The 27,512-nt window shown below is 38.8% G+C and overlaps 9 non-coding genes across 9 annotated transcripts; all 9 read left to right on the top strand.

Annotated features, from left to right (window-relative positions):
• Positions 1 to 4,770: 4,770 nt before the first annotated feature.
• LOC145997706 (U5 spliceosomal RNA) lies at positions 4,771 to 4,888 on the top strand. Its single transcript, XR_014443102.1, has one exon. It is a non-coding gene; the product is annotated as a U5 spliceosomal RNA (small nuclear RNA).
• Positions 4,889 to 6,451: 1,563 nt separating this feature from the next.
• Positions 6,452 to 6,568, top strand: LOC145997765 (U5 spliceosomal RNA). The gene has a single exon (XR_014443158.1). It is a non-coding gene; the product is annotated as a U5 spliceosomal RNA (small nuclear RNA).
• Positions 6,569 to 8,123: 1,555 nt separating this feature from the next.
• Positions 8,124 to 8,240, top strand: LOC145997764 (U5 spliceosomal RNA). Its single transcript, XR_014443157.1, has one exon. It is a non-coding gene; the product is annotated as a U5 spliceosomal RNA (small nuclear RNA).
• A 1,555-nt stretch (positions 8,241 to 9,795) lies between these two features.
• LOC145997590 (U5 spliceosomal RNA) lies at positions 9,796 to 9,913 on the top strand. The gene has a single exon (XR_014442991.1). It is a non-coding gene; the product is annotated as a U5 spliceosomal RNA (small nuclear RNA).
• Positions 9,914 to 11,475: 1,562 nt separating this feature from the next.
• On the top strand, positions 11,476 to 11,592 carry LOC145997761 (U5 spliceosomal RNA). The gene has a single exon (XR_014443155.1). It is a non-coding gene; the product is annotated as a U5 spliceosomal RNA (small nuclear RNA).
• Positions 11,593 to 17,981: 6,389 nt separating this feature from the next.
• LOC145997760 (U5 spliceosomal RNA) lies at positions 17,982 to 18,098 on the top strand. The gene has a single exon (XR_014443154.1). It is a non-coding gene; the product is annotated as a U5 spliceosomal RNA (small nuclear RNA).
• A 1,563-nt stretch (positions 18,099 to 19,661) lies between these two features.
• LOC145997589 (U5 spliceosomal RNA) lies at positions 19,662 to 19,779 on the top strand. Its single transcript, XR_014442990.1, has one exon. It is a non-coding gene; the product is annotated as a U5 spliceosomal RNA (small nuclear RNA).
• A 3,604-nt stretch (positions 19,780 to 23,383) lies between these two features.
• On the top strand, positions 23,384 to 23,501 carry LOC145997588 (U5 spliceosomal RNA). The gene has a single exon (XR_014442989.1). It is a non-coding gene; the product is annotated as a U5 spliceosomal RNA (small nuclear RNA).
• Positions 23,502 to 27,105: 3,604 nt separating this feature from the next.
• Positions 27,106 to 27,223, top strand: LOC145997586 (U5 spliceosomal RNA). Its single transcript, XR_014442987.1, has one exon. It is a non-coding gene; the product is annotated as a U5 spliceosomal RNA (small nuclear RNA).
• Positions 27,224 to 27,512: the final 289 nt, after the last annotated feature.

The raw sequence follows: 27,512 nt of genomic DNA, 5'->3' as shown, positions 1-27,512 counted from the left end.
ACCGACAAGCTTCCCGAGGGTCGTTGTGCACACGGTGGTGTTGCAATCGGTGTTCGAGATACCATCCACTCAACACCAATCTTTCTCACCACCCCCCTCCAAGCTGTCGCCGTGCGGGTCCATCTACCACAGCCAATATCTGTGTGCTGTGTCTACATCACAAGGGAGGAGCGATTCTCTCTTGAGGACCTCCATTGTATATTCGAAGAACTTCCGTCTCCTGTAGTTCTTTTGGGCGATTTTAATTCCTACCATCGTTTGTGGGGCTCCGTTCGTACAGAGCCCCGGGGTCAAATTATAGATCAATTCCGTGAGGCATCAGGTTTAATGTTGCTGAATGATGGGACTCCCACATATTTCAGTCCTTCCTCTGGCACATACTCTGCGTTGGACTTGTCCTTCTGCAGTCCCAGCCTTGCTCCTACCACATCTTGGAGCGTTCATCCTGATCTCTGTGGGAGTGATCACTTCCCTCTCATTCTTACCTTCGAACATCTTCAGCAATCACGTGAACAACACCCTCACTGGAATCTCAGTCGGGCCGACTGGGAAGCCTTCGAGCGTGCAGTGGACCTTGAAGTCGATCTTGCGTGGACTTTACCACCAATCGACGCCTTAGATGTGTTTGTGTCAGGAGTGCATGATGCTGCACGCACCTCCATTCCACATCCCAGTGGACCTGCGAGGCGACGCCCAGTCCCCTGGTGGACTGCGGAGATCGGTGCAGCCATCAAGGACCGCAATCATGCTCTCGATCGATTTAATAGGAACCACACTGCCGCAAACCTCGAGCAGTTCCGCATTAAACGTGCCCGTGCCCGTCAGCTCATTCGAGCCAGTAAGAAGGCGTGCTGGGTCCAATACGTGTCTTCTCTGACGAAGCAGGCTTCGTCGAAAGCCGTTTGGACCAAAGTACGTCGCATCCAGGGGGGTGCATCTACTCCTCTGAGCGCTCTTGAGCACGATGGGACGTTATACACAGATTTCGGAGACATAGCTAATATCTTGGCCACGCAGTTTTCTGGTGCGTCTAGCTCTGTAAATTATGACCCACGTTTCCGCCGTGAGAAGGACCGTCAGGAACGACGCCCTCTAGTTTTTCGAAGTCATAACACCGAGCCATACAACTCTCCATTCACTGAACGGGAGTTCGATCAGGCACTTCGAGATTCTCAGAATACAGCTCCTGGAGTGGACAAGATCCACTATGAGATGCTTCGTCATCTGCCCATTGGAGCAAGAAATTTCCTTTTGGCGGTATTCAACAGGCTTTGGTTGGAGGACTCTTTCCCCACTTCCTGGAAAGAAGCTATTATTGTTCCCATCCTGAAACCAGGTAAACAACGCACCGCAGCCTCGAGTTACAGGCCAATTGCCTTAACTAGCTGTGTGTGCAAGTTGATGGAACGTATGATCAACAAGCGTCTCACCTGGTTTTTGGAGGAAAACTGCTTGATAAGTAATTTTCAATGTGGTTTTCGCTCCAACCGTTCCACACTGGACCATCTGGTTCAGCTGGAAACACACATTCAGGATGCATTCCTCAACAAGGAACATTTAGTTGCAGTTTTCTTTGACCTCCAAAAAGCATATGACACAACGTGGCGTTTTGGCATCCTACAGCAGCTCCATTCTTGGGGCGTGCGTGGCCATATGGCGTACTTTATTAAAAACTTTTTATGTGATCGTTTTTTCCGCGTACGTGTTGGGAACTCCTTTTCGGATCTTCACGAACAAGAGAACGGTGTCCCGCAGGGCAGCGTATTAAGTGTGACTCTGTTTGCCATAGCAGTGAACAGCGTTATGGCAAGCATTGTTGCCCCTGTACATGGTCTTCTGTATGTAGACGACCTCACGATCTTTTGTCGTTCACGGAATCTCGCGTCAGCTTCTCGTCAACTCCAACTGACGATAAACCGTTTGGTTGAGTGGTCCTCCCAAACAGGTTTCACCTTCTCATCCGAGAAATCCGTGTGTGTTCACTTTTGTCGTCAACGTACATGTCATTTCGATCCTGACCTGTACATGGGGAAGTCTCCCCTGTGCTTCGTGAATGAGGTCCGCTTCCTGGGCCTCATTTTCGATAAGAAATTGACATGGCTACCTCACCTTCGCCAGTTAAAGTTCTCTTGTCTTCGAGTTCTCAACCTTTTACGCGTTTTATCTCATACTTCTTGGGGTGCTGATAGGACGGTATTGCTTCGCCTATACCGTGCACTCATCAGGTCGAAGCTAGATTATGGATGTGTTGTGTATTCTTCTGCTCGCCCATCTAGACTTCGCATCCTAGACACTGTCCACCATGCTGGTATACGTGTGTGCACTGGTGCCTTTCGAACCAGTCCAGTGGCCAGTTTGTATGTAGAGGCATCTGAGCCGTCGCTGTCTCTGCGAAGACAGCGGCTGGTAGTTAACTACTTCCTCCATCTTCGCTCGATGCCTTCACATCCTTCATTCCCCACCATCTCAGACGAGGGTAGGCTGGCAAGGTATCGGCTACGCCCTAGTGTCACTAGACCATTTGGTGTTCGTGCAGACGAGATCCTGTCAGCACTTGGTGTTGACAGTGATCTTCCTGGCGTCTCTCCACTCATTTCGCCTCTCCCTACCTGGGAGTTTCCTGCACCTTCTATCGATTTTTCTCTGACTGCTCTTCCAAAGTCAGAGACACCAATGGTTGTATACCAGCAACGGTTTTTAGAACTTCGTGCGAAGCACCCCAATTTTAATGTGTTTTACACGGATGGGTCCAAGACAGTCGAATCAGTTGGTTGCGCCTTCGTCCTAGACTCTCAAAGTACCAGTTACTTGCTACATCCTGCCTGTTCCATCTATACGGCAGAGTTGTACGCCATTCTAAAGGCACTGGACTTTGCAGACGTCAATGGTCTGAAGAAAGTCCTTGTGTGCTGTGATTCGACCAGCGTGTTGCAGTCTCTGGATTCGCCGTATTCCCGGCATCCGGTAGCGCAACGCATATTCAGACGGCTTGTGTCCTTATCTGCCAGCACAGATGTACACTTCTGTTGGGTCCCTAGCCACGTGGGCATCCAGGGGAACGAAGCAGCTGATGCTGCCGCCAAGTCTGCTGATGCAGATGGCGACGTTCTCGTCCACCTTTTGCCAGCTAGCGACCTGCAGAATGTGTTCCGTTCTCGCCTTCTTGACACTTGGCAGACCGAGTGGGATGCGGAAACGGGGAACAAGCTTCACGCTGTTAAGCCCACCATAGGTGTTTGGCGTTCCTCGTCTCGTCCCTCTCGGCGAGAAGACGTTATTCTTACCCGCCTGCGTATAGGACACAGCCGTCTCACGCATGGTCACCTATTGCAAGGGCTGGACCCTCCGTTGTGTCGTACTTGTAATGTTATTTTAAGCATCCGACACATTCTCGTTGAATGTGTCGATCTTGCTTACCTCCGGCAGACTTTTAACCTCTCCGGCTGTTTGTCATCCCTCTTGGGTGATGACAGCAGTATTTTATCACATGTTTTTAGTTTTTTGCGAAGAGCTGGATTCTTCCACCGTCTGTAAGGAGGTTTTTAGTTTATTCTGACTTTTTAATGTGTTGTGTTTGTCTCGTGCAGGTCTTTTTACAACCTTGCACTTTTAGTTTTTCCCAAGGGGCTATCTACACCCCTTTTTTAAAATTAAGTCAGAATTTTAGATAAGGGGCCATTTCCCCGTATACATAGAAGGGTGCGAAATGGCCTTAAGTGCCGACGCACCCAGAAATTTTAACTCAATCCAATCCAATTAATCAGAAGCTACCACTTGGACTCAGTGGGGCCTGGAAACTGTTGATTAGTTGGAGCTTCTCGAACAGAGTACAGGCGAGATTTAAGACTAACATAAATGTGTATTTTAAGAAGTTAGTCAAGCGTTTGCTTGTAATATGAACACAATCAATCCTTGGATGTTCTACAGATACATTATTTTTCATTATTCTTAAAAAAATGTCATCTTGGCATTTTGTTTAAAAGTTTTATTTTTTTAAAAAAAATATATCCTTTTCGACAAATCAACATTAAAAGCATGTTAAAACAAACAAAAGAACACAAATTTGCCAACCCTGTATGGAAGTAACATTGTGAAAAAGAAGTCGTTAGCGTATGATAGGAAATTTTGGAACACAAAATTCCTTTTACTTATTTCTTTCTCTCTAATTTACAATTGTCGAAATGTAACTTGCTTTGATGCCGAGAATTATTACGTTAAGTAATTTCCACGGAACTATCTTGTTTTATATTCATGGCTATTGCCCAATCTATAGTAAATTTCGAGATTCCATCACTACATATATACGTGCAAGAATCGCATGACATTAAAGTGACCTGTCACAACCGAAATAACTGCGGTAATTTTCTTTCTTGCTTCGGTTTGGTTTCTTTACGAAACATTATTAAGCATGCCTGTGGGAGAAACCCGAAAGTGTAATCGTCTTGCATATGAGAACAGGTAAACTGAAAATTCTTCGTGAAATGGAATTTGTTGCCAAAGTACAAGTTCCCACTAGTTGATATGGTGGCCGAGAGATGGCAGAATTTGCTGTCGGTTTATCATTTGTGTATGTTGGTCCCTGCACATGACGCAAATTAGAAATCGGCACGGATTTATATCCTTATTCTCTCGTTTAAAGAAACGAAAATCACACAAAACGAGGTTTTATGTTTCAACAAGTAAAACAGCAATATCCTACGGAACCTACACGTTCCCATGAGCAGTGAATTGAACTGCAACATAGGCTAGGAAAAATTGGTGGCCTGGAAACAACTCTGGTTTCCCTTCATACGCAATAATCTTTCGCCTTTTACTAAAGATTTCCGTGGAGGGGAACAACAAACGAGTCTAATATTATTTTTTATAAAGGCTTGGTACAAACTGAGCCCGATTAGCAAACACAACGAAAACTGTAGGTGGAATTGTGTGCTCTTGCTCAGCTTGATAATCTCTCACCTTCTGAAATTTGCAGGCAGGATAATCTGCATGGGCGCTTGCTGCTAAATTTCCAAATGCTCTTGTCATTTCACAACGAAGCCGAACATGGAAATGACTTCACAGGGAGGATTGTATGGAAATAGAGTTAGCATGATCAAAACAAAGTGTTTTAAACAATATGTTTTCTCCGTTTAAAACATATTTCTTTGTTTATTTCAAATGTTTAAACAAAGCGTTTGAAACATTTTTCTTTTCAGATTTGTTTAAAACACATTTTGATACTTGATGTTTGATAGTTTGTGATTATTTGTGTGTTTTGTAACTACGCGTTTTCTTTAAATGTGTATCATTCTCTTCATTGTGCATTAGAATCTGCTCAGTGGTTCAAAATGTACATCAAATAACACACATCTGGTGATGAATACCGTGGGCCACGTTTAAAATTCATGGCTACGATTTATGCAGATGTTTAAGATTTAGATCCATTCACGATGATAATTAATCAGAAGCTACCACTTGGACTCAGTGGGGCCTGGAAACTGTGGATTAGTTGGAGCTTCTCGAACAGCGTACAGGCGAGATTTAAGACTAACATAAATGTGTATTTTAAGAAGTTAGTCAAGCGTTTGCTTGTAATATGAACACAATCAATCCTTGGATGTTCTACAAATACATTATTTTTCATTATTCTTAAAAAAATGTCATCTTGGCATTTTGTTTAAAAGTTTTATTTTTTTTAAAAAAAATATATCCTTTTTTACAAATCAACATTAAAAGCATGTTAAAACAAACGAAAGAACACAAATTTGCCAACCCTGTATGGAAGTAACATTGTGAAAAAGAAGTTGTTAGCGTATGATAGGAAATTTTGGAACACAAAATTCCTTTTACTTATTTCTTTCTCTCTAATTTACAATTGTCGAAATGTAACTTGCTTTGATGCCGAGAATTATTACGTTAAGTAATTTCCACGGAACTATCTTGTTTTATATTCATGGCTATTGCCCAATCTATACTAAATTTCGAGATTCCATCACTACATATATACGTGCAAGAATCGCATGACATGAAAGTGACCCGTCACAACCGAAATAACTGCGGTAATTTTCTTTCTTGCTTCGGTTTGGTTTCTTTACGAAACATTATTAAGCATGCCTGTGGGAGAAACCCGAAAGTGTAATCGTCTTGCATATGAGAACAGGTAAACTGAAAATTCTTCGTGAAATGAAATTTCTTGCCAAAGTGCAAGTTCCCACTAGTTGAAATGGTGGCCGAGAGATGGCAGAATTTGCTGTCGGTTTATCATTTGTGTATGTTGGTCCGTGCACATGACGCAAATTAGAAATCGGTACGGATTTATATCCTTATTCTCTCGTTTTAAGAAACGAAAATCACACAAAACGAGGTTTTATGTTTCAACAAGTAAAACAGCAATTTCCTACGGAACCTACACGTTCCCATGAGCAGTGAATTGAACTGCAACATAGGCTAGGAAAAATTGGTGGCCTGGAAACAACTCTGGTTTCCCTTCATACGCAATAATCTTTCGCCTTTTACTAAAGATTTCCGTGGAGGGGAACAACAAACGAGTCTAATATTATTTTTTATAAAGCCTTGGTACAAACTGAGCCCGATTAGCAAACACAACGAAAACTGTAGGTGGAAATGTGTGCTCTTGATAATCTCTCACCTTCTGAAATTTGCAGGCAGGAGGATCTGTATGGGCGCTTGCTGCTAAATTTCCAAATGCTCTTGTCATTTCACAACGAAGCCGAACATGGAAATGACTTCACAGGGAGGATTGTATGGAAATAGAGTTAGCATGATCAAAACAAAGTGTTTTAAACAATATGTTTTCTCCGTTTAAAACATATTTCTTTGTTTATTTCAAATGTTTAAACAAAGCGTTTGAAACATTTTTCTTTTCAGATTTGTTTAAAACACATTTTGATACTTGACGTTTGATAGTTTGTGATTATTTGTGTGTTTTGTAACTACGCGTTTTCTTTAAATGAGTATCATTCTCTTTATTGTGCATTAGAATCTTCTCAGTGGTTCAAAATGTACATCAAATAACACACATATGGTGATGAATACCGTGGGCCACGTTTAAAATTCATGGCTATGATTTATGCAGATGTTTAAGATTTAGATCCATTCACGATGATAATTAATCAGAAGCTACCACTTGGACACAGTGGGGCCTGGAAACTGTGGATTAGTTGGAGCTTCTCGAACAGCGTACAGGCGAGATTTAAGACTAACATAAATGTGTATTTTAAGAAGTTAGTCAAGCGTTTGCTTGTAATATGAACACAATCAATCCTTGGATGTTCTACAGATACATTATTTTTCATTATTCTTAAAAAAATGTCATCTTGGCATTTTGTTTAAAAGTTTTATTTTTTTTAAAAAAAATATATCCTTTTCGACAAATCAACATTAAAAGCATGTTAAAACAAACAAAAGAACACAAATTTGCCAACCCTGTATGGAAGTAACATTGTGAAAAAGAAGTCGTTAGCGTATGATAGGAAATTTTGGAACACAAAATTCCTTTTACTTATTTCTTTCTCTCTAATTTACAATTGTCGAAATGTAACTTGCTTTGATGCCGAGAATTATTACGTTAAGTAATTTCCACGGAACTATCTTGTTTTATATTCATGGCTATTTCCCAATCTATACTAAATTTCGAGATTCCATCACTACATATATACGTGCAAGAATCGCATGACATGAAAGTGACCCGTCACAACCGAAAAAACTGCGGTAATTTTCTTTCTTGCTTCGGTTTGGTTTCTTTACGAAACATTATTAAGCATGCCTGTGGGAGAAACCCGAAAGTGTAATAGTCTTGCATATGAGAACAGGTAAACTGAAAATTCTTCGTGAAATGAAATTTGTTGCCAAAGTGCAAGTTCCCACTAGTTGAAATGGTGGCCGAGAGATGGCAGAATTTGCTGTCGGTTTATCATTTGTGTATGTTGGTCCGTGCACATGACGCAAATTAGAAATCGGTACGGATTTATATCCTTATTCTCTCGTTTTAAGAAACGAAAATCACACAAAACGAGGTTTTATGTTTCAACAAGTAAAACAGCAATTTCCTACGGAACCTACACGTTCCCATGAGCAGTGAATTGAACTGCAACATAGGCTAGGAAAAATTGGTGGCCTGTCAACAACTCTGGTTTCCCTTCATACGCAATAATCTTTCGCCTTTTACTAAAGATTTCCGTGGAGGGGAACAACAAACGAGTCTAATATTATTTTTTATAAAGCCTTGGTACAAACTGAGCCCGATTAGCAAACACAACGAAAACTGTAGGTGGAAATGTGTGCTCTTGATAATCTCTCACCTTCTGAAATTTGCAGGCAGGAGGATCTGTATGGGCGCTTGCTGCTAAATTTCCAAATGCTCTTGTCATTTCACAATGAAGCCGAACATGGAAATGACTTCACAGGGAGGATTGTATGGAAATAGAGTTAGCATGATCAAAACAAAGTGTTTTAAACAATATGTTTTCTCCCTTTAAAACATATTTCTTTGTTTATTTCAAATGTTTAAACAAAGCGTTTGAAACATTTTTTCTTTTCAGATTTGTTTAAAACACATTTTGATACTTGACGTTTGATAGTTTGTGATTATTTGTGTGTTTTGTAACTACGCGTTTTCTTTAAATGTGTATCATTCTCTTCATTGTGCATTAGAATCTGCTCAGTGGTTCAAAACGTACATCAGATAACACACATCTGGTGATGAATACCGTGGGCCACGTTTAAAATTCATGGCTATGGTTTATGCACATGTTTAAGATTTAGATCCATTCACGATGATAATTAATCAGAAGCTACCACTTGGACTCAGTGGGGCCTGGAAACTGTTGATTAGTTGGAGCTTCTCGAACAGAGTACAGGCGAGATTTAAGACTAACATAAATGTGTATTTTACGAAGTTAGTCAAGCGTTTGCTTGTAATATGAACACAATCAATCCTTGGATGTTCTACAGATACATTATTTTTCATTATTCTTAAAAAAATGTCATCTTGGCATTTTGTTTAAAAGTTTTATTTTTTTAAAAAAAATATATCCTTTTCGACAAATCAACATTAAAAGCATGTTAAAACAAACAAAAGAACACAAATTTGCCAACCCTGTATGGAAGTAACATTGTGAAAAAGAAGTCGTTAGCGTATGATAGGAAATTTTGGAACACAAAATTCCTTTTACTTATTTCTTTCTCTCTAATTTACAATTGTCGAAATGTAACTTGCTTTGATGCCGAGAATTATTACGTTAAGTAATTTCCACGGAACTATCTTGTTTTATATTCATGGCTATTGCCCAATCTATAGTAAATTTCGAGATTCCATCACTACATATATACGTGCAAGAATCGCATGACATTAAAGTGACCCGTCACAACCGAAATAACTGCGGTAATTTTCTTTCTTGCTTCGGTTTGGTTTCTTTACGAAACATTATTAAGCATGCCTGTGGGAGAAACCCGAAAGTGTAATCGTCTTGCATATGAGAACAGGTAAACTGAAAATTCTTCGTGAAATGGAATTTGTTGCCAAAGTACAAGTTCCCACTAGTTGATATGGTGGCCGAGAGATGGCAGAATTTGCTGTCGGTTTATCATTTGTGTATGTTGGTCCCTGCAAATGACGCAAATTAGAAATCGGCACGGATTTATATCCTTATTCTCTCGTTTAAAGAAACGAAAATCACACAAAACGAGGTTTTATGTTTCAACAAGTAAAACAGCAATTTCCTACGGAACCTACACGTTCCCATGAGCAGTGAATTGAACTGCAACATAGGCTAGGAAAAATTGGTGGCCTGGAAACAACTCTGGTTTCCCTTCATACGCAAAAATCTTTCGCCTTTTACTAAAGATTTCCGTGGAGGGGAACAACAAACGAGTCTAATATTATTTTTTATAAAGGCTTGGTACAAACTGAGCCCGATTAGCAAACACAACGAAAACTGTAGGTGGAATTGTGTGCTCTTGCTCAGCTTGATAATCTCTCACCTTCTGAAATTTGCAGGCAGGATAATCTGTATGGGCGCTTGCTGCTAAATTTCCAAATGCTCTTGTCATTTCACAACGAAGCCGAACATGGAAATGACTTCACAGGGAGGATTGTATGGAAATAGAGTTAGCATGATCAAAACTAAGTGTTTTAAACAATATGTTTTCTCCGTTTAAAACATTTTTGTTTGTTTATTTCAAATGTTTAAACAAAGGTTTGAAACATGTTTCTTTTCAGATTTGTTTAAAACACATTTTGATACTTGATGTTTGATAGTTTGTGATTATTTGTGTGTTTTGTAACTACGCGTTTTCTTTAAATGTGTATCATTCTCTTCATTGTGCATTAGAATCTGCTCAGTGGTTCAAAATGTACATCAAATAACACACATCTGGTGATGAATACCGTGGGCCACGTTTAAAATTCATGGCTACGATTTATGCAGATGTTTAAGATTTAGATCCATTCACGATGATAATTAATCAGAAGCTACCACTTGGACTCAGTGGGGCCTGGAAACTGTGAATTAGTTGGAGCTTCTCGAACAGCGTACAGGCGAGATTTAAGACTAACATAAATGTGTATTTTAAGAAGTTAGTCAAGCGTTTGCTTGTAATATGAACACAATCAATCCTTGGATGTTCTACAGATACATTATTTTTCATTATTCTTAAAAAAATGTCATCTTGGCATTTTGTTTAAAAGTTTTATTTTTTTTAAAAAAAATATATCCTTTTTTACAAATCAACATTAAAAGCATGTTAAAACAAACGAAAGAACACAAATTTGCCAACCCTGTATGGAAGTAACATTGTGAAAAAGAAGTTGTTAGCGTATGATAGGAAATTTTGGAACACAAAATTCCTTTTACTTACTTATTTCTCTCTAATTTACAATTGTCGAAATGTAACTTGCTTTGATGCCGAGAATTATTACGTTAAGTAATTTCCACGGAACTATCTTGTTTTATATTCATGGCTATTGCCCAATCTATACTAAATTTCGAGATTCCATCACTACATATATAAGTGCAAGAATCGCATGACATGAAAGTGACCCGTCACAACCGAAATAACTGCGGTAATTTTCTTTCTTGCTTCGGTTTGGTTTCTTTACGAAACATTATTAAGCATGCCTGTGGGAGAAACCCGAAAGTGTAATAGTCTTGCATATGAGAACAGGTAAACTGAAAATTCTTCGTGAAATGAAATTTGTTGCCAAAGTGCAAGTTCCCACTAGTTGAAATGGTGGCCGAGAGATGGCAGAATTTGCTGTCGGTTTATCATTTGTGTATGTTGGTCCGTGCACATGACGCAAATTAGAAATCGGTACGGATTTATATCCTTATTCTCTCGTTTTAAGAAACGAAAATCACACAAAACGAGGTTTTATGTTTCAACAAGTAAAACAGCAATTTCCTACGGAACCTACACGTTCCCATGAGCAGTGAATTGAACTGCAACATAGGCTAGGAAAAATTGGTGGCCTGGAAACAACTCTGGTTTCCCTTCATACGCAATAATCTTTCGCCTTTTACTAAAGATTTCCGTGGAGGGGAACAACAAACGAGTCTAATATTATTTTTTATAAAGCCTTGGTACAAACTGAGCCCGATTAGCAAACACAACGAAAACTGTAGGTGGAAATGTGTGCTCTTGATAATGTCTCACCTTCTGAAATTTGCAGGCAGGAGGATCTGTATGGGCGCTTGCTGCTAAATTTCCAAATGCTCTTGTCATTTCACAACGAAGCCGAACATGGAAATGACTTCACAGGGAGGATTGTATGGAAATAGAGTTAGCATGATCAAAACAAAGTGTTTTAAACAATATGTTTTCTCCGTTTAAAACATATTTCTTTGTTTATTTCAAATGTTTAAACAAAGCGTTTGAAACATTTTTCTTTTCAGATTTGTTTAAAACACATTTTGATACTTGACGTTTGATAGTTTGTGATTATTTGTGTGTTTTGTAACTACGCGTTTTCTTTAAATGAGTATCATTCTCTTTATTGTGCATTAGAATCTTCTCATTGGTTCAAAATGTACATCAAATAACACACATATGGTGATGAATACCGTGGGCCACGTTTAAAATTCATGGCTATGATTTATGCAGATGTTTAAGATTTAGATCCATTCACGATGATAATTAATCAGAAGCTACCACTTGGACTCAGTGGGGCCTGGAAACTGTGGATTAGTTGGAGCTTCTCGAACAGCGTACAGGCGAGATTTAAGACTAACATAAATGTGTATTTTAAGAAGTTAGTCAAGCGTTTGCTTGTAATATGAACACAATCAATCCTTGGATGTTCTACAGATACATTATTTTTCATTATTCTTAAAAAAATGTCATCTTGGCATTTTGTTTAAAAGTTTTATTTTTTTAAAAAAAAATATATACTTTTCGACAAATCAACATTAAAAGCATGTTAAAACAAACAAAAGAACACAAATTTGCCAACCCTGTATGGAAGTAACATTGTGAAAAAGAAGTCGTTAGCGTATGATAGGAAATTTTGGAACACAAAATTCCTTTTACTTATTTTTTTCTCTCTAATTTACAATTGTCGAAATGTAACTTGCTTTGATGCCGAGAATTATTAAATTAAGTAATTTCCACGGAACTATCTTGTTTTATATTCATGGCTATTTCCCAATCTATACTAAATTTCGAGATTCCTTCACTACATATATACGTGCAAGAATCGCATGACATTAAAGTGACCCGTCACAACCGAAATAACTGCGGTAATTTTCTTTCTTGCTTCGGTTTGGTTTCTTTACGAAACATTATTAAGCATGCCTGTGGGAGAAACCCGAAAGTGTAATCGTCTTGCATATGAGAACAGGTAAACTGAAAATTCTTCGTGAAATGGAATTTGTTGCCAAAGTACAAGTTCCCACTAGTTGATATGATGGCCGAGAGATGGCAGAATTTGCTGTCGGTTTATCATTTGTGTACGTTGGTCCCTGCACATGACGCAAATTAGAAATCGGCACGGATTTATATCCTTATTCTCTCGTTTAAAGAAACGAAAATCACACAAAACGAGGTTTTATGTTTCAACAAGTAAAACAGCAATTTCCTACGGAACCTACACGTTCCCATGAGCAGTGAATTGAACTGCAACATAGGCTAGGAAAAATTGGTGGCCTGGAAACGTCAGTGCGTCGAGAGAAAACCCCCTTGGAACATTCGCTGTGACTGTAATTTCAGTACGTTTGGAACGGACGACTGGAGGTAATTGCAGTCTATACAGTGGTTTGGTGTTTCCGAGGTACATTGTTGAACGCCTTGCTGCGAAGGGATATCTAGCTCGAACGACACTTTTCAGGTGGCCGCAACTAGGTTGTAGCCCCAAACTTTCAACGGTGGAGCTCTGGTCACCAGTAACTAATCCTCCAGGGCACAGGACTTAGAGGTATCAATACTGCTTATTTTGAAGCAAACCGTGTTTTGCAACCCACGCTTGCAACACGTGCTTGTACAGGAGCAACCTGTGTTTGCCACCCAGTTATATCTGGAGCAAACTGTGCACGCAATTCCCGTTTGCAGCACTTGTCACTCTGTTTCTCATTGTTGTTTCCGCCTTGTTGATTTTAAGATAAGTATCGGTAGGTGTCCTCCCTGTGTTCACCATGCATAAAGGACTCCCCCAACAAGTTGGGGGTGCACACGCTCGAGACAGGAACATACAAAAACAAGACCGAGGAAAATCAAGAAGCACCTCAGCTGATTCAAAGACGGCTAGGGATCGCTCTCGATCCCCTCTCCAACAACAAAAGAAGCAAAAATACCACGAACAAACACGCAATCCAAAGTTAAATCCCAGAGATACCACACAAATTGATGGCCGAACTGAAGAAAATACCACTGTCTACAACTTCCTACTACAAAATTACGATCCCAAGTACAGAACTTCTAAGTTACTCCTTCAACAATTACAAAAATACCTCCCCCGAGCACAAGTAGAACAAATTATATTCACCAGAAATGGCATCATTATAAAATCCAGAGATCCGCAATTTCTATCCACTTTGAGAAACAAAGTTTCGTTCGAAATTTTTGGACCACAGGCTGCTCTATCCCAACTGACACCCAAAACTGCCAAACAATCACCACCCCCAAACAAACCACCTCATATGTCAGTCGTTATTAAAGGCGTAGATCCAGCACTCGCTGACCAAGAAGTATTAGAAGAACTACGTTTGGAAGGGCATGAAGTTATAAAATGCGTTCGAATCCAAAACAACAACGGACCAACTTACCTGATGCGAGTAATAACAGATTGTTCCAGCACAATCGATCGCTTACTTCATGAAGGGGCTTATATATATCGCCAACGACATAGGGTTGAACCATCGCATTCAAGGGCACCTCTTCCGTTACGATGTGAACGCTGCCAGAAATACAACGTCCACACTACGGCAAATTGCCCCGAAACACCTATCTGTGGCTATTGTTCTGGCCAACACACGACTAAAGAGTGCACAAATCTGAATGCACCACCCAAATGTAACACGTGCAAACAGGCTCATCCCTCATATAGTTACCGTTGTACTGCACGCCCAAACCCCGAAGCCTCACGCCCTGACCTAACTGTACCATTAAGAACTATGGACTCTACAACTCCACCACAGAACTCTCTGAAACAACCAGTGACTGTTGAAGATCTACTTAGATTTCAAACATTAACCCTACAAAATATCCACCCATTTCTACGCCAACATATATTACAACAGATAGTACAGACAGCTAAGACTCTTTTTCGTGTCCACCTGTTCGCTACATATTCTGGTCCACATGTACATTTTCAAATTGTACCACTGGAAACTGAAGTTTAGAAACCTAACTGTTATTTATATAATTATGGCGGGCTATATACAATATAATTTCCTATTTATGAACATCCGTTCTCTACCGAAACATAAAGCTATATTCCAGGAACTTCCCCTGGAAGAAGACATTCATTTCTTTGCACTGAATGAAACCCGTATCCCCAAAGCCACACCCCTTTACATACCCAGGTATTCCTTGCTACATACACCTGGTCCTACAACGGCGCAACGATTATGTGGTGGAGTAGCCCTAGGGATCAAGCCAAAATTTCCCTATAGAACAAATATATTACCACCTCAATTACCATACCTTGGAATATTCTATTGCCACACTTTATCTCAAAAGTATAAATGTGACATTGGCTACTGTATATATACGACCCACTAGCCCTCTACCTACGGACTTCTTTCTTTATATCGCTTCTACATACCGTCACTACTTCATACTAGCTGATATTAATATACATAGTCGAACAAATGCAGAACGGACAGCTTTCCACACTACCATCGATAACAATACTACAGGTATATTTCAAGATTTACCATCTGCAACTCGTCCAGAGAGTAACACAACCCCCGATGTAGTTTTTGTATCACCTTCCTTAGCTGACAAAATTAACATAGAAGTCCTAGCACCGATAGGAAGTGATCATGCACCAATTAAAATAACTCTACCAGTGCACCACTATACTCAACACAAACAGGTTCCTCCAAAGCGGATCTATGATTATAACAGAGCAAATTGGGAAGGTTATCGAGAAGATCTCTCCACTGTCTTTCAAAATTTCACCCCTCCAACGAACTCTAACGAACTAGATAAGGCTGTAGAAAACATCACGTCAGAAGTCAAACAAGCAGCAAGTACACATATACCACAGATAACTGTGAACAGTTTTAAACCTAAATTACCACCTAAATACCTTCATCTAGTGACTGCATCACGTCGTGCCTATCGGGAATACGTACAAACAGGGAATCCTGAATGTCTGCGAGTTCACCGTCAATGGATAAGAACTGTCCATAACTACATAAAGGCACACAAACAACGTCAGTGGATAAACACTTGCAATCACCTTGATGCTGAAAGCCATCCTAGCAAATTCTGGAAACGATTTCATATGCTTACAGGAAAACATACAAGTACTACGTATCCTCTTCTCTCACAACAACAAGCTCTTACAAATGATTACGAAAAGGCAAATGAATTTGCACAAATTCTCCAAGACACATTTACTCCTCCGCTTCCGCTTGCTCCTAATAGCAGATTAGAATCTCAAATAACAAGGAAGGTACATCCTGAAAATAGACAACTGCAACCCAGCCCTCATCATGCTATCAACGCAAATCACCCTCTTACTACTTTAATTACCACAGATGATATAACAAACGCAGTCCGAAACAAAAGAAACACTGCCCCAGGGTTTGATTCCATAACATATGTTTTGATAAAGAAAGCTCCACTAGCAATGTTGTCATTTCTCGCCTTGATATACAACTTAATCCTTCGCACTGGATATTACCCTGTCGAATGGAAAGTGTCGAAAGTACTCATGTTTCCGAAACCTGATAAAGATCGTACAGATCCAAAATGCTATAGACCTATACAACTAACATCAATACTCAGCAAAATCCTTGAAAAAATTTTAGTCCGCCGATTACACTCTCACTTATGGTCAAATAATTTTCTCCCGATACACCAAGCCGGATTTAGGCCACACTTTAGCGTCTTGGATAACCTACTAAGACTCTCAAATCGAATCTACAACCAGTACAATACATCTAAACCCTCTTGTTTAATACTATTCGATCTTGAAAAGGCATTCGATAAAGTGTGGCACACCGGCCTCATATATAAACTGCATAAGTTTCGCCTTCCTCTCTGTTACATTCGTTTAATTTTCAACTTTCTTACCAACCGAATGGCATATGTAACAATAAATAACAATATGTCTCACCCTATCTTCTTGAACGCCGGAGTACCGCAAGGATCGGTTTTATCTCCACTGCTCTACTTACTTTATGTCGCAGATATGCCAACATTCTCTGAGGTGTCAACATACCAATACGCTGATGATACAGCTCTACTGGCTTGTGGTTCTACAATTCAAGCAATAAATCGCATTATGCAACCAGCTATTAATGTATTTCAACGATGGTGCGACACTTGGAGACTCACCATCAATAGCGCAAAAACTCAAGCCATAATATTTCTTCCTACAGGATGTCGCTCACGGATACAAAGAAATCCAAGTCTGTTAGATCTTAAGATCCGTGGCACACGCATAATACCTACCAACAGCGTCAAATACCTTGGTGTCATATTTGACACAAAACTAACATGGACACCACACCTGCAGAACATCAAAAAGAAAGCCAAAAACAGACTACAGCTGATGAAGAGACTTGTCGGCACGAACTGGGGACTTCGAGCAAACATCCTCCTAAATACCTATCTGGCCTTTCTTCGGCCCGTACTTACGTATGGACACACAGCATGGCTCTCAGCAGAGGACTCGTTCTATGAACGACTACAAATCATAGAGAGACATGCATGTCGACTGGCATACAGAATCAAACTACCAAGTCCAACTCGACTCTTATATACACAAATACGTTTTCCACATATAACACTTCACCTAGAGGCATTGCGAAAAGAATATATAAATAACAGGATGAACAAAGAACACCCACCGTTGGTTCACACAATCCGTGAAGATGCAATACACGACTGCTACCCGTACAGATTGTATACTCCATTACAACATCTTTTAACTCTGTATACTCTGACCATCGGGCCCAGACATCCTGATTATGTACTATACACCATTCATCATCCACCACAACTACGACCACATTTATACCCTTCATATTGCAACTAATAATCAAACTACAAGAAAGGGTATTTATTTACTAACATAAGAATGAAAGTAGGGTGTTATATAATATAGCATGAAAATCCAAGGTCATTTCAAGACCAGGTTAGTGTTCATTTCATAATTCCAAAAATAGAAAAAGTGCACTTAGCCTATCTATTATTATTATTATATATTTAAAAGTATCAGCACGTACCGAAGAGAGGGACATAACCCTATAAACGGATGAACGAAAAAAAAAAAAAAAAAAAAAAAAAAAAAAAAAAAAAAAAAGGCCTGGAAACAACTCTGGTTTCCCTTCATACGCAATAATCTTTCGCCTTTTACTAAAGATTTCCGTGGAGGGGAACAACAAACGAGTCTAATATTATTTTTTATAAAGCCTTGGTACAAACTGAGCCCGATTAGCAAACACAACGAAAACTGTAGGTGGAAATGTGTGCTCTTGCTCAGCATGATAATCTCTCACCTTCTTAAATTTGCAGGCAGGAGGATCTGTATGGGCGCTTGCTGCTAAATTTCCAAATGCTCTTGTCATTTCACAACGAAGCCGAACATGGAAATGACTTCACAGGGAGGATTGGATGGAAACAGAGTTAGCATGATCAAAACAAAGTGTTTTAAACAATATGTTTTCTCCGTTTAAAACATATTTCTTTGTTTATTTCAAATGTTTAAACAAGGCGTTTGAAACATTTCTCTTTTCAGATTTGTTTAAAACACATTTTGATACTTGACGTTTGATAGTTTGTGATTATTTGTGTGTTTTGTAAAAACGCGTTTTCTTTAAATGAGTATCATTCTCTTTATTGTGCATTAGAATCTGCTCAGTGGTTCAAAATTTACATCAAATATCACACATATGGTGATGAATAAGGTGGGCCACGTTTAAAATTCATGGCTATGATTTATGCAGATGTTTAAGATTTAGATCCATTCACGATGATAATTAATCAGAAGCTACCACTTGGACTCAGTGGGGCCTGGAAACTGTGGATTAGTGGGAGCTTCTCGAACAGCGTACAGGCGAGATTTAAGACTAACATAAATGTGTATTTTAAGAAGTTAGTCAAGCGTTTGCTTGTAATATGAACACAATCAATCCTTGGATGTTCTACAGATACATTATTTTTCATTATTCTTAAAAAAATGTCATCTTGGCATTTTGTTTAAAAGTTTTATGTTTTAAAAAAAAATATATCCTTTTCGACAAATCAACATTAAAAGCATGTTAAAACAAACAAAAGAACACAAATTTGCCAACCCTGTATGGAAGTAACATTGTGAAAAAGAAGTCGTTAGCGTATGATTGGAAATTTAGGAACACAAAATTCCTTTTACTTATTTCTTTCTCTCTAATTAACAATTGTCGAAATGTAACTTGCTTTGATGCCGAGAATTATTACGTTAAGTAATTTCCACCGAACTATCTTGTTTTATATTCATGGCTATTGCCCAATCTATAGTAAATTTCGAGATTCCATCACTACATATATACGTGCAAGAATCGCATGACATGAAAGTGACCCGTCACAACCGAAATAACTGCGGTAATTTTCTTTCTTGCTTCGGTTTGGTTTCTTTACGAAACATTATTAAGCATGCCTGTGGGAGAAACCCGAAAGTGTAATCGTGTTGCATATGAGAACAGGTAAACTGAAAATTCTTCGTGAAATGGAATTTGTTGCCAAAGTACAAGTTCCCACTAGTTGAAATGGTGGCCGAGAGATGGCAGAATTTGCTGTCGGTGTATCATTTGTGTACGTTGGTCCGTGCACATGACGCAAATTAGAAACCGGCACGGATTTATATTTTTATTCTCTCGTTTTAAGAAACGAAAATCACAGAAAACGAGGTTTTATGTTTCAACAAGTAAAACAGCAATTTCCTACGGAACCTACACGTTCCCATGAGCAGTGAATTGAACTTCAACATAGGCTAGGAAAAATTGGTGGCCTGGAAACAACTCTGGTTTCCCTTCATACGCAAAAATCTTTCGCCTTTTACTAAAGATTTCCGTGGAGGGGAACAACAAACGAGTCTAATATTATTTTTTATAAAGGCTTGGTACAAACTGAGCCCGATTAGCAAACACAACGAAAACTGTAGGTGGAAATGTGTGCTCTTGCTCAGCTTGATAATCTCTCACCTTCTGAAATTTGCAGGCAGGAGGATCTGTATGGGCGCTTGCTGCTAAATTTCCAAATGTTCTTGTCATTTCACAACGAAGCCGAACATTGAAATGACTTCACTGGGAGGATTGTATGGAAACAGAGTTAGCATGATCAAATCAAAGTGTTTCAAACAATATGGTTTCTCCGTTTAAAACATATTTCTTTGTTAATTCAAATGTTTAAACAAAGCGTTTGAAACATGTTTCTTTTCAGATTTGTTTAAAACACATTTTGATACTTGACGTTTGATAGTTTGTGATTATTTGTGTGTTTTGTAACTACGCGTTTTCTTTAACCCTCGGATGCATGTCACTTTTTTTTACAACTTTACATATGTGTGGTCATTTTGACCCCAATGCAATTATGCATTGAAATAAGTACGACAGAGTAAATAGTTTAGCTAATATGGTTTATGGATCAATAATTTCTCTGAATATAACATAGGAAACAATTATCATTTTATTATTATTATTTAAGCCCCCCCAAGAAAATAACAATGTATTGACAATTCACTGTTCTACATATTAATGGTAGTTACACTTCGCTCGCAATTATCAGAACTTCAGTTGACATGAGAAACAGTATTTTAAAGATAACACAATACAGCCCTAAATATTATTTTATCTAGAACAAATAAATTAAAAGAAAAATAAAATAAAAAAATAATAGAAAATAAATAAATAAATTTCCGGCCTCTCATGGCAATCAAATACACCTCACTCTTATTCTGAGCACATCACTATCACACTGCTGTGGACCTTGCACACAGGTTTCCCACATCTTCTGCAACGTTCCGTCGTCTTCCTGCCCTCTTGTCTTGTGCAGACCTGGCATCTTACTCTTCTCTTTGAAGATCTATCCTACAGTCTCTGTGCCTGCCTTACTTTACTACGCCGCAAAGTTTCATTGCCTCGGTTACTGGTTTCTTCAGGTTCAAGCTTTGGCACTTCCCCGCATGTGAGGAAGAATCAACTCATTCGCACACTCGATAAGGAACGTACGGCGTCTGTGACTGAAGCCTGAATGGTTATCAGAATGCTGTGACAAGTAGCATGTGTATGCATTTAGAACGCCTACATTGATTACATTATAGAAGAGGGACATTTGCCATCGACGTGTCTGTATTCTGCAGGTGTATGTTTGAACCAGTTTGTCCATGGCGTCCACTCCCTTCTTTGTTTGGTTGTAAAACTTTATGATTTCTGACTTCTTCTTACAATCATCATCAATGTGTGTGTCATGATGCATGGTGCTGAGTAGAATAACACTCTTGTTTTTCTCCGGCACGTAGCTTACCAGGGTCTCATTTTCATGGAAGGCGAATTGTGATGTGCAAGGCTGTCTTGTCTTGATATTGGTAACTGCAGGTGGGATTTCACGTCTGTTTTTCTTTACTGTTCCAACAATGGTTACATTTTGTAACAGGAGAGCGTTAGCCAAGTCATGACTTGTGAATAATTGGTCAGTTGTGATATTTCTTCCAGAGTTCCGCAGTGTGTAGCACAGTTTCTTCACGACGTTGCTGACGAGGATCTTTTGAATTGGCTCTCCTGGCTGTCGTACCAAATATAGGTTAGACCGTCTTTGGCGTAAAAGTTGTCAGCATCGCACAACCAGAAGATCTTAATGTCGTATTTGGCTAGCTTGCTTCCTATGTATTGCACGAACTGGCATCTCCCACGGAAAGGCACTAACTGTTCATCAATCGTAAGAAAGGCGCCGGGCACCATGATTCTGCTACAGTTTTTGATAAAAAGTGTCCAGATATATCGAAATGCAGCCATGTGATCAGTCTCCAGACATGCAGCGCCAGTATGTTTGTCATCAGATCAGAGCAGTCTTCTGATGTCTTCGAAACGATTTACTTCAAAGGTTGCTTTGTATTTCGGGTTGAAGAATTTGTTGATAAAAAGCTAAGGAACAGGGACATCCCAACTTCTCTCAGTTGGCCTCGATCCGCGCCAAATACATCTGCGCATGCGCACTTTGCAGTGAGTCATGGCAGGGTATGTGGTTGACCTTGAGATGATTGCGTTTAGTATGGGCATAATTGAACATAATATGTAGGATCAATTTCCCTTTATGAATGTTTTCCTGCTGTTTTCAGGCTGGGGTCAAAATGACCCCACACATGGAAAGGAAGGGTATTGTTAAAAAAACGTAAAAAATATAATTTAAAATAAATTGTAAGCAATTTATTTATACATGTTCCTATAGCTGAAGGAGTATGGTAAGATGTCAGAGAAAATCAGAATTATTTATTTAGATTTTATTATAATACCAGGAAATAAACAGACAGTAGGGTCAAAATGACCCCACACATGCATCCGAGGGTTAAATGTGTATCATTCTCTTTATTGTGCATTAGAATCTGCTCAGTGGTTCAAAATGTACATCAAATAACACACATATGGTGATGAATACCGTGGGCCACGTTTAAAATTCATGGCTATGATTTATGCAGATGTTTAAGATTTAGATCCATTCACGATAATAATTAATCAGAAGCTACCACTTGGACTCAGTGGGGCCTGGAAACTGTGGATTAGTGGGAGCTTCTCCAACAGCGTACAGGCGAGATTTAAGACTAACATAAATGTGTATTTTAAGAAGTTAGTCAAGCGTTTGCTTGTAATATGAACACAATCAATCCTTGGATGTTCTACAAATACATTATTTTTCATTATTCTAAAAAAAATGTCATCTTGGCATTTTGTTTAAAAGTTTTATTTTTTAAAAAAAAATATATCCTTTTCGACAAATCAACATTAAAAGCATGTTAAAACAAACAAGAGAACACAAATTTGCCAACCCTGTATGGAAGTAACATTGTGAAAAAGAAGTCGTTAGCGTATGATAGGAAATTTTGGAACACAAAATTCCTTTTACTTATTTCTTTCTCTCTAATTTACAATTGTCGAAATGTAACTTGCTTTGATGCCGAGAATTATTACGTTAAGTAATTTCCACGGAACTATCTTGTTTTATATTCATGGTTATTTCCCAATCTATACTAAATTTCGAGATTCCATCACTACATATATACGTGCAAGAATCGCATGACATTAAAGTGACCCGTCACAACCGAAATAACTGCGGTAATTTTCTTTCTTGCTTCGGTTTGGTTTCTTTACGAAACATTATTAAGCATGCCTGTGGGAGAAACCCGAAAGTGTAATCGTGTTGCATATGAGAACAGGTAAACTGAAAATTCTTCGTGAAATGGAATTTGTTGCCAAAGTGCAAGTTCCCACTAGTTGAAATGGTGGCCGAGAGATGGCAGAATTTGCTGTCGGTTTATCATTTGTGTACGTTGGTCCGTGCACATGACGCAAATTAGAAATCGGCACGGATTTATATTTTTATTCTCTCGTTTTAAGAAACGAAAATCACACAAAACGAGGTTTTATGTTTCAACAAGTAAAACAGCAATTTCCTACGAAACCTACACGTTCCCATGCGCAGTGAATTGAACTTCAACATAGGCTAGGAAAAATTGGTGGCCTGGAAACAACTCTGGTTTCCCTTCATACGCAAAAATCTTTCGCCTTTTACTAAAGATTTCCGTGGAGGGGAACAACAAACGAGTCTAATATTATTTTTTATAAAGGCTTGGTACAAACTGAGCCCGATTAGCAAACACAACGAAAACTGTAGGTGGAAATGTGTGCTCTTGCTCAGCTTGATAATCTCTCACCTTCTGAAATTTGCAGGCAGGAGGATCTGTATGGGCGCTTGCTGCTAAATTTCCAAATGTTCTTGTCATTTCACAACGAAGCCGAACATGGAAATGACTTCACTGGGAGGATTGTATGGAAACAGAGTTAGCATGATCAAAACGAAGTGTTTTGAACAATATGGTTTTTCCGTTTAAAACATATTTCTTTGTTAATTCAAATGTTTAAACAAAGCGTTTGAAACATGTTTCTTTTCAGATTTGTTTAAAACACATTTTGATACTTGACGTTTGATAGTTTGTGATTATTTGTGTGTTTTGTAACTACGCGTTTTCTTTAACCCTCGGATGCATGTCACTTTTTTTTACAACTTTACATATGTGTGGTCATTTTGACCCCAATGCAATTATGCATTGAAATAAGTACGACAGAGTAAATAGTTTAGCTAATATGGTTTATGGATCAATAATTTCTCTGAATATAACATAGGAAACAATTATCATTTTATTATTATTATTTAAGCCCCCCCAAGAAAATAACAATGTATTGACAATTCACTGTTCTACATATTAATGGTAGTTACACTTCGCTCGCAATTATCAGAACTTCAGTTGACATGAGAAACAGTATTTTAAAGATAACACAATACAGCCCTAAATATTATTTTATCTAGAACAAATAAATTAAAAGAAAAATAAAATAAAAAAATAATAGAAAATAAATAAATAAATTTCCGGCCTCTCATGGCAATCAAATACACCTCACTCTTATTCTGAGCACATCACTATCACACTGCTGTGGACCTTGCACACAGGTTTCCCACATCTTCTGCAACGTTCCGTCGTCTTCCTGCCCTCTTGTCTTGTGCAGACCTGGCATCTTACTCTTCTCTTTGAAGATCTATCCTACAGTCTCTGTGCCTGCCTTACTTTACTACGCCGCAAAGTTTCATTGCCTCGGTTACTGGTTTCTTCAGGTTCAAGCTTTGGCACTTCCCCGCATGTGAGGAAGAATCAACTCATTCGCACACTCGATAAGGAACGTACGGCGTCTGTGACTGAAGCCTGAATGGTTATCAGAATGCTGTGACAAGTAGCATGTGTATGCATTTAGAACGCCTACATTGATTACATTATAGAAGAGGGACATTTGCCATCGACGTGTCTGTATTCTGCAGGTGTATGTTTGAACCAGTTTGTCCATGGCGTCCACTCCCTTCTTTGTTTGGTTGTAAAACTTTATGATTTCTGACTTCTTCTTACAATCATCATCAATGTGTGTGTCATGATGCATGGTGCTGAGTAGAATAACACTCTTGTTTTTCTCCGGCACGTAGCTTACCAGGGTCTCATTTTCATGGAAGGCGAATTGTGATGTGCAAGGCTGTCTTGTCTTGATATTGGTAACTGCAGGTGGGATTTCACGTCTGTTTTTCTTTACTGTTCCAACAATGGTTACATTTTGTAACAGGAGAGCGTTAGCCAAGTCATGACTTGTGAATAATTGGTCAGTTGTGATATTTCTTCCAGAGTTCCGCAGTGTGTAGCACAGTTTCTTCACGACGTTGCTGACGAGGATCTTTTGAATTGGCTCTCCTGGCTGTCGTACCAAATATAGGTTAGACCGTCTTTGGCGTAAAAGTTGTCAGCATCGCACAACCAGAAGATCTTAATGTCGTATTTGGCTAGCTTGCTTCCTATGTATTGCACGAACTGGCATCTCCCACGGAAAGGCACTAACTGTTCATCAATCGTAAGAAAGGCGCCGGGCACCATGATTCTGCTACAGTTTTTGATAAAAAGTGTCCAGATATATCGAAATGCAGCCATGTGATCAGTCTCCAGACATGCAGCGCCAGTATGTTTGTCATCAGATCAGAGCAGTCTTCTGATGTCTTCGAAACGATTTACTTCAAAGGTTGCTTTGTATTTCGGGTTGAAGAATTTGTTGATAAAAAGCTAAGGAACAGGGACATCCCAACTTCTCTCAGTTGGCCTCGATCCGCGCCAAATACATCTGCGCATGCGCACTTTGCAGTGAGTCATGGCAGGGTATGTGGTTGACCTTGAGATGATTGCGTTTAGTTTGGGCATAATTGAACATAATATGTAGGATCAATTTCCCTTTATGAATGTTTTCCTGCTGTTTTCAGGCTGGGGTCAAAATGACCCCACACATGGAAAGGAAGGGTATTGTTAAAAAAACGTAAAAAATATAATTTAAAATAAATTGTAAGCAATTTATTTATACATGTTCCTATAGCTGAAGGAGTATGGTAAGATGTCAGAGAAAATCAGAATTATTTATTTAGATTTTATTATAATACCAGGAAATAAACAGACAGTGGGGTCAAAATGACCCCACACATGCATCCGAGGGTTAAATGTGTATCATTCTCTTTATTGTGCATTAGAATCTGCTCAGTGGTTCAAAATGTACATCAAATAACACACATATGGTGATGAATACCGTGGGCCACGTTTAAAATTCATGGCTATGATTTATGCAGATGTTTAAGATTTAGATCCATTCACGATAATAATTAATCAGAAGCTACCACTTGGACTCATTGGGGCCTGGAAACTGTGGATTAGTTGGAGCTTCTCCAACAGCGTACAGGCGAGATTTAAGACTAACATAAATGTGTATTTTAAGAAGTTAGTCAAGCGTTTGCTTGTAATATGAACACAATCAATCCTTGGATGTTCTACAAATACATTATTTTTCATTATTCTAAAAAAAATGTCATCTTGGCATTTTGTTTAAAAGTTTTATTTTTTTTAAAAAAATATATCCTTTTCGACAAATCAACATTAAAAGCATGTTAAAACAAACAAGAGAACACAAATTTGCCAACCCTGTATGGAAGTAACATTGTGAAAAAGAAGTCGTTAGCGTATGATAGGAAATTTTGGAACACAAAATTCCTTTTACTTATTTCTTTCTCTCTAATTTACAATTGTCGAAATGTAACTTGCTTTGATGCCGAGAATTATTACGTTAAGTAATTTCCACGGAACTATCTTGTTTTATATTCATGGCTATTGCCCAATCTATACTAAATTTCGAGATTCCATCACTACATATATACGTGCAAGAATCGCATGACATGAAAGTGACCCGTCACAACCGAAATAACTGCGGTAATTTTCTTTCTTGCTTCGGTTTGGTTTCTTTACGAAACATTATTAAGCATGCCTGTGGGAGAAACCCGAAAGTGTAATCGTGTTGCATATGAGAACAGGTAAACTGAAAATTCTTCGTGAAATGGAATTTGTTGCCAAAGTACAAGTTCCCACTAGTTGAAATGGTGGCCGAGAGATGGCAGAATTTGCTGTCGGTTTATCATTTGTGTACGTTGGTCCGTGCACATGACGCAAATTAGAAATCGGCACGGATTTATATTTTTATTCTCTCGTTTTAAGAAACGAAAATCACACAAAACAAGGTTTTATGTTTCAACAAGTAAAACAGCAATTTCCTACGGAACCTACACGTTCCCATGAGCAGTGAATTGAACTTCAACATAGGCTAGGAAAAATTGGTGGCCTGGAAACAACTCTGGTTTCCCTTCATACGCAAAAATCTTTCGCCTTTTACTAAAGATTTCCGTGGAGGGGAACAACAAACGAGTCTAATATTATTTTTTATAAAGGCTTGGTACAAACTGAGCCCGATTAGCAAACACAACGAAAACTGTAGGTGGAAATGTGTGCTCTTGCTCAGCTTGATAATCTCTCACCTTCTGAAATTTGCAGGCAGGAGGATCTGTATGGGCGCTTGCTGCTAAATTTCCAAATGTTCTTGTCATTTCACAACGAAGCCGAACATTGAAATGACTTCACTGGGAGGATTGTATGGAAACAGAGTTAGCATGATCAAATCAAAGTGTTTCAAACAATATGTTTTCTCCGTTTAAAACATATTTCTTTGTTAATTCAAATGTTTAAACAAAGCGTTTGA

The sequence above is a fragment of the Lepisma saccharinum genome, chromosome 13 (genome assembly GCF_977018435.1).
Source record: "Lepisma saccharinum chromosome 13, izLepSacc3.1, whole genome shotgun sequence".
Taxonomy (NCBI): Eukaryota; Metazoa; Arthropoda; class Insecta; order Zygentoma; family Lepismatidae; genus Lepisma; species Lepisma saccharinum.
This window is presented reverse-complemented; position numbering and strand designations above follow the sequence as displayed.